We start from the raw sequence: 7,500 nt of genomic DNA, 5'->3' as shown, positions 1-7,500 counted from the left end.
GCCGTCTCGAACCACCCATCGCGCATCGAAAGTCGCATCTCTCGAACTCCGATCCGGAAATCGGCCGATGCATCACGTTAACTATTTCTTATATATCTAATATAATATACATGGAGACGGTAAGAATTCTTTTAATCGAAGATATACATATACTTCTCATCAATATCCAAAAGCTTATCGAAAAATAAATTACTCAACTTTTACGTGAAGAATCGTTCACCCAAACCTTATCCCCTATATATGTCAGGAGAACCCAAGGTTCCCCTCCAGACACGATTTAGCAAACTTTTCCCGATCGATCCGACCCACCGAGGCCGTCTCGACCGTCCGCTGCGCCTACTAGGGCCGATTTCTTCGGACTCCGATCAGAAAATATACCAATGCATGTCGTTAACACCTAGTCCGCCTCGTCCGATCTATCTAAACAGTCTCGACGCACCCAACACTCTTTCAAAGTCGGATTACTCGGACTCAATCTGAAAATGGACCGATGCATGACGTCAACACTTAGCCCGCCTCGTCTGATCTATCTAAGCCATCTCGACCCACCCAACACGCCTTCCAAGTCGGATCACTCGGACTTCGATCTGAAAATCTCCGGACTCATTTTTATGAATATCCCCAGTCAGTAAGAACGTTATTTCGCCAATATATACCAACAATAAACCATATTCCAATAGCTGAACCAAAAATATAATTCCCGATCCAAACGTTCTGCATCGCCCAACGCGACCACCTTCCCTATATATGTCAGGAGAGCACAGGGTTCCCCTCCAGACAACACTTACGCTCTATCCCCGACTCTCGGTCGATCGATAGGCCAGGTCAGCGGTGTCTGTTTCGGCCGAAGCTCGGACTTTGGTCAAAATGTTCCGATACAAAATTTGAACCAAGATAGATACAGATATGATTCCTTCTTAAATATACGTTGATTATCGAACAGAATATGGTAAATATTTTGCGATGACCGAGGATTTCATGAATTTTTTTTTTTTTTCGAAAAAATTTTCTATTATCGGAATTTCCTCAAATTTCATTTGGTTGCCTCCTAATGCTTATTAAAAATGATAATCAACAATCAGAATCATTATTTATCATTTATTTCAATTTTTATAATGAAAAACGTTCACGTCCTTTCGCGCCTCTCGATCGTCGTTTACGTGATGCATCGGTCAGCCCTAGTTTACGTGGTGCATCGGTAAGATCGAGTTCACGTTCTGCATCGGTCTGCCCGAGTTTACGTGGTGCATCGGTAAGATCGAGATTACGTGGTGCATCGGTAAGATCGAGTTCACGTTCTGCATCGGTCTGCCTGAGTTTACGTGGTGCATCGGTATGATCGAGTTTACGTTCTGCATCGGTGTGATCTAGTTTACGTTGTGCATCGGTAAGATCGAGATTACGTGAAGCATCGGTATGATCGAGTTTACGTTCTGCATCGGTCTGGACTCTGAGATATATTTTCGACGTGAAAATGTTCCGATACAACTTTTGAACCAGGATAGTTAGAGAGATGATTTTTTCTGGGATGTACGTTGATTGGGGAATGGATTGTGGAAAATAACTTGCCATGACCGAGGTGTTCTCGAATTTTTTTTTTTTTTCGAAAAATATTTTCTGATTTTGGATTTCACTCAAATTTGATTTCGTTGCCTTCTAATGTGTTCTAAAAGAGTAAATCAGTAATCAGAATCGAAAAATATTTTTCGGATTTTTTTTTTTTTGAAAAAAAATTTTCTGATTTTGGAATTTCCTCAAATTTGATTTGGTTGCCTTCTAATGTGTTTTTAAAGCGTAAATCAGTAATCAGAATCAATATTCATTGTCGACTTTAATTTTTATAAGGAAAAATGTTCACGTCCTTAAACGCCTCCCCATCATTAGCCCGAGTCCAAGTCGATGTCAGTCCCGAGCGGACGGTGTCAGATACTACCTATCGCCCCGGTCTGGACTTGGCGAGGTATTTCGACGTGAAATGTTCCGATACAACTTTTGAACCAGGATAGTTAGAGAGATGATTTCTTCTATGTTGTACGTTGATTGTGGAATGGATTGTGGGAAATAACTTGCCATGACCCAGGTGTTCTTGAATTTTTTTTTTTTTCGAAAAAAATTTTCTGATCTTGAAATTTCCTCAAATCTGATTGCGTTGCCTTCTAATGTGTACTAAAAGAGTAAATCAGTAATCAGAATCAATATTCATTGTCGACTTTAATTTTTATAAGGAAAAATGTTCACGTCCTTAAACGCCTCTCCATCGTTACCCCGACTCCAAGACGATGTTAGACCGGAGCGGACGGTGTCAAATGCGACCGATCTCCCCGGTCTGGACTTAGCGAGATATTCCGACGTGAAATGTTCCGATACAAAAATTTAACTGTGATAGTTAGAGAGATGGTTCCTTTTGTGATGTACGTTGATTGTGTAATAGAATATGGAAATAAACTTGAGATGACCGAGGTCTTCTGGGATTTTTTTTTTTTTTCGAAAAATATTTTTCGATTTCGGAAATCCCTCAAATTTCATTGAGATATGTCCTAATGTGTTCTTAAAACTTAAATCAACAATCAGAATTAATATCCAAAAGTTATTTCATTTTTTATAAGGAAAAACGTTCACGTCCTTTCCGCTCCCAAAAAGTGAGATATCATAGAAAATATCGCTATATTTGTTGTTTACGGCCATACCACGCTGAAATTGCCAGTTCTCGTCAGAACACTGAAGCCAAGCAGCGTCGGGCGCGGTTAGTACTTGGATGGGTGACCGCTTGGGAACACCGCGTGCTGTAAGCTTTTTTTTTACGTTCTGCATCGGTCTGCCGAGATAACGTGGTGCATCGGTATGATCGAGTTTACGTTCTGCATCGGTAAGATCGAGATTACGTGATGCATCGGTAAGATTGAGATTACGTGGTGCATCGGTAAGATCGAGTTTACGTGGTGCATCGGTAAGATCCAATTCACGTTCTGCATCGGTAAGATCCAGTTCACGTGGTGCATCGGTAAGATCGAGATTACGTGGTGCATCGGTAAGATCGAGTTTACGTGGTGCATCGGTAAGATCCAATTCACGTTCTGCATCGGTAAGATCCAGTTCACGTGGTGCATCGGTAAGATTGAGATTACGTGGTGCATCGGTAAGATCGAGTTTACGTGGTGCATCGGTAAGATCCAATTCACGTTCTGCATCGGTAAGATCCAGTTCACGTGGTGCATCGGTAAGATTGAGATTACGTGGTGCATCGGTAAGATCGAGTTTACGTGGTGCATCGGTAAGATCCAATTCACGTTCTGCATCGGTAAGATCCAGTTCACGTGGTGCATCGGTAAGATCGAGATTACGTGGTGCATCGGTAAGATCGAGTTTACGTGGTGCATCGGTAAGATCCAATTCACGTTCTGCATCGGTAAGATCCAGTTCACGTGGTGCATCGGTAAGATTGAGATTACGTGGTGCATCGGTAAGATCGAGTTTACGTGGTGCATCGGTAAGATCCAATTCACGTTCTGCATCGGTAAGATCCACTTTACGTGGTGCATCGGTCTGCCCTAGTTTACGTGGTGCATCGGTTTGGACTTAGAGATATATTTTCGACGTGAAAATGTTCCGATACAACTTTTGAACCAGGATAGTTAGAGAGATGATTTTTTCTGGGATGTACGTGGATCGGGGAATGGATTGTGGGAAATAACTTGCCATGACCGAGGTGTCCTCGAATTTTTTTTTTTTTTCGAAAAAAATTTTCTGATTGTGGAATTTTCTCAAATTTGATTTGGTTGCCTCCTAATGTGTTCTAAAAGAGTAAATCAGTAATCGGAATCGAAAAATATTTTTCGGATTTTTTTTTTTTTCGAAAAAAATTTTCTGATCGTGGAATTTCCTCAAATTCGATTTGGTTGCCTTCTAATGTGTTTTTAAAGCGTAAATCAGTAATCAGAATCAATATTCATTGTCGACTTTAATTTTTATAAGGAAAAATGTTCACGTCCTTAAACGCCTCCCCATCATCAGCCCGAGTCCAAGTCGATGTCAGTCCCGAGCGGACGGTGTCAGATACTACCTATCGCCGAGGTCTGGACTTGGCGAGATATTACGACGTGAAATGTTCCGATACAACTTTTGAACCAGGATAGTTAGAGAGATGATTTCTTCTATGTTGTACGTTGATTGTGGAATGAAATACGGAAAATAACTCGCCATGACCGAGGTGATTACGATTTTTTTTTTTTTTCGAAAAAAATTTTCTGATCGTGGAATTTTCTCAAATTTGATTTGGTTGCCTCCTTATATGTTCTAGTAGCGATAATCAACAATCAGAATCAAAATCCATGGTCGGGTTTGATTTTTATAAGGAAAAATGTTCACGTCCTTTTTTACAACCCCGACTCATTGACGATGTTAGAACCGAGCCGGCGGTGTCAGATACGACCGATCGCCCCGGTCCCGATCGTCATTTACGTTGTGCATCGGTCTGCCCGAGATTACGTGGTGCATCGGTATGATCGAGTTTACGTGGTGCATCGGTAAGATCCAATTCACGTTCTGCATCGGTAAGATCCAATTCACGTTCTGCATCGGTAAGATCCAGTTCACGTGGTGCATCGGTAAGATGGAGATTACGTGGTGCATCGGTAAGATCGAGATTACGTGGTGCATCGGTAAGATCTACTTTACGTTCTGCATCGGTCTGCCCTTGTTTACGTGGTGCATCGGTAAGATCGAGATTACGTGAAGCATCGGTATGATCGAGTTTACGTTCTGCATCGGTCTGCCCGATATTACGTGGTGCATCGGTCTGCCCTAGTTTACGTGGTGCATCGGTTTGGACTTAGAGATATATTTTCGACGTGAAAATGTTCCGATACAACTTTTGAACCAGGATAGTTAGAGAGATGATTTTTTCTGGGATGTACGTGGATCGGGGAATGGATTGTGGGAAATAACTTGCCATGACCGAGGTGTCCTCGAATTTTTTTTTTTTTTCGAAAAAATTTTCTGATTGTGGAATTTTCTCAAATTTGATTTGGTTGCCTCCTAATGTGTTCTAAAAGAGTAAATCAGTAATCGGAATCGAAAAATATTTTTCGGATTTTTTTTTTTTTCGAAAAAAATTTTCTGATCGTGGAATTTCCTCAAATTCGATTTGGTTGCCTTCTAATGTGTTTTTAAAGCGTAAATCAGTAATCAGAATCAATATTCATTGTCGACTTTAATTTTTATAAGGAAAAATGTTCACGTCCTTAAACGCCTCCCCATCATCAGCCCGAGTCCAAGTCGATGTCAGTCCCGAGCGGACGGTGTCAGATACTACCTATCGCCGAGGTCTGGACTTGGCGAGATATTACGACGTGAAATGTTCCGATACAACTTTTGAACCAGGATAGTTAGAGAGATGATTTCTTCTATGTTGTACGTTGATTGTGGAATGAAATACGGAAAATAACTCGCCATGACCGAGGTGATTACGATTTTTTTTTTTTTTCGAAAAAAATTTTCTGATCGTGGAATTTTCTCAAATTTGATTTGGTTGCCTCCTTATATGTTCTAGTAGCGATAATCAACAATCAGAATCAAAATCCATGGTCGGGTTTGATTTTTATAAGGAAAAATGTTCACGTCCTTTTTTACAACCCCGACTCATTGACGATGTTAGAACCGAGCCGGCGGTGTCAGATACGACCGATCGCCCCGGTCCCGATCGTCATTTACGTTGTGCATCGGTCTGCCCGAGATTACGTGGTGCATCGGTATGATCGAGTTTACGTGGTGCATCGGTAAGATCCAATTCACGTTCTGCATCGGTAAGATCCAATTCACGTTCTGCATCGGTAAGATCCAGTTCACGTGGTGCATCGGTAAGATGGAGATTACGTGGGTGCATCGGTAAGATCGAGATTACGTGGTGCATCGGTAAGATCTACTTTACGTTCTGCATCGGTCTGCCCTTGTTTACGTGGTGCATCGGTAAGATCGAGATTACGTGAAGCATCGGTATGATCGAGTTTACGTTCTGCATCGGTCTGCCCGATATTACGTGGTGCATCGGTCTGCCCTAGTTTACGTGGTGCATCGGTTTGGACTTAGAGATATATTTTCGACGTGAAAATGTTCCGATACAACTTTTGAACCAGGATAGTTAGAGAGATGATTTTTTCTGGGATGTACGTGGATCGGGGAATGGATTGTGGGAAATAACTTGCCATGACCGAGGTGTCCTCGAATTTTTTTTTTTTTCGAAAAAAATTTTCTGATTGTGGAATTTTCTCAAATTTGATTTGGTTGCCTCCTAATGTGTTCTAAAAGAGTAAATCAGTAATCGGAATCGAAAAATATTTTCGGATTTTTTTTTTTTTCGAAAAAAATTTTCTGATCGTGGAATTTCCTCAAATTCGATTTGGTTGCCTTCTAATGTGTTTTTTAAAGCGTAAATCAGTAATCAGAATCAATATTCATTGTCGACTTTAATTTTTATAAGGAAAAATGTTCACGTCCTTAAACGCCTCCCCATCATCAGCCCGAGTCCAAGTCGATGTCAGTCCCGAGCGGACGGTGTCAGATACTACCTATCGCCGAGGTCTGGACTTGGCGAGATATTACGACGTGAAATGTTCCGATACAACTTTTGAACCAGGATAGTTAGAGAGATGATTTCTTCTATGTTGTACGTTGATTGTGGAATGAAATACGGAAAATAACTCGCCATGACCGAGGTGATTACGATTTTTTTTTTTTTTCGAAAAAAATTTTCTGATCGTGGAATTTTCTCAAATTTGATTTGGTTGCCTCCTTATATGTTCTAGTAGCGATAATCAACAATCAGAATCAAAATCCATGGTCGGGTTTGATTTTTATAAGGAAAAATGTTCACGTCCTTTTTTACAACCCCGACTCATTGACGATGTTAGAACCGAGCCGGCGGTGTCAGATACGACCGATCGCCGGTCCCGATCGTCATTTACGTTGTGCATCGGTCTGCCCGAGATTACGTGGTGCATCGGTCTGGACTTAGAGATATATTTTCGACGTGAAAATGTTCCGATACAACTTTTGAACTAGGATAGTTAGAGAGATGATTTTTTCTGGGATGTACGTTGATTGGGGAATGGATTGTGGGAAATAACTTGCCATGACCGAGGTGTTCTCGAATTTTTTTTTTTTTTTCGAAAAAAATTTTCTGATTGTGGAATTTTCTCAAATTTGATTTGGTTGCCTCCTAATGTGTTCTAATAGCGATAATCAACAATCAGAATCAAAATCCATGGTCGGGTTTGATTTTTATAAGGAATAATGTTCACGTCCTTTTTCGCCTATGTTCTTTTTCGACGTGAAAAGTTCCGATACAACTTTTGAACCAGGATAGTTAGAGAGATGATTTTTTCTGGGATGTATGTTGATTGACGTACGAAACTTGGAAAAAAAATAGAAAAGACCGAGGTACTCTAGAAAAAAAATTTATTGAAAATATTTTTTTGATTTCGGAATTAATTCGAAATTCATTCA

The 7,500-nt window shown here is 40.7% G+C and overlaps 1 non-coding gene across 1 annotated transcript; it reads left to right on the top strand.

Moving 5' to 3' along the window:
• Nucleotides 1-2,673: 2,673 nt before the first annotated feature.
• Nucleotides 2,674-2,792, top strand: LOC123688322. The gene has a single exon (XR_006749851.1). It is a non-coding gene; the product is annotated as a 5S ribosomal RNA (ribosomal RNA).
• Nucleotides 2,793-7,500: the final 4,708 nt, after the last annotated feature.

Source organism: Harmonia axyridis, chromosome X (genome assembly GCF_914767665.1).
Source record: "Harmonia axyridis chromosome X, icHarAxyr1.1, whole genome shotgun sequence".
In the NCBI taxonomy this organism is placed as follows: domain Eukaryota; kingdom Metazoa; phylum Arthropoda; class Insecta; order Coleoptera; family Coccinellidae; genus Harmonia; species Harmonia axyridis.
This window is presented reverse-complemented; position numbering and strand designations above follow the sequence as displayed.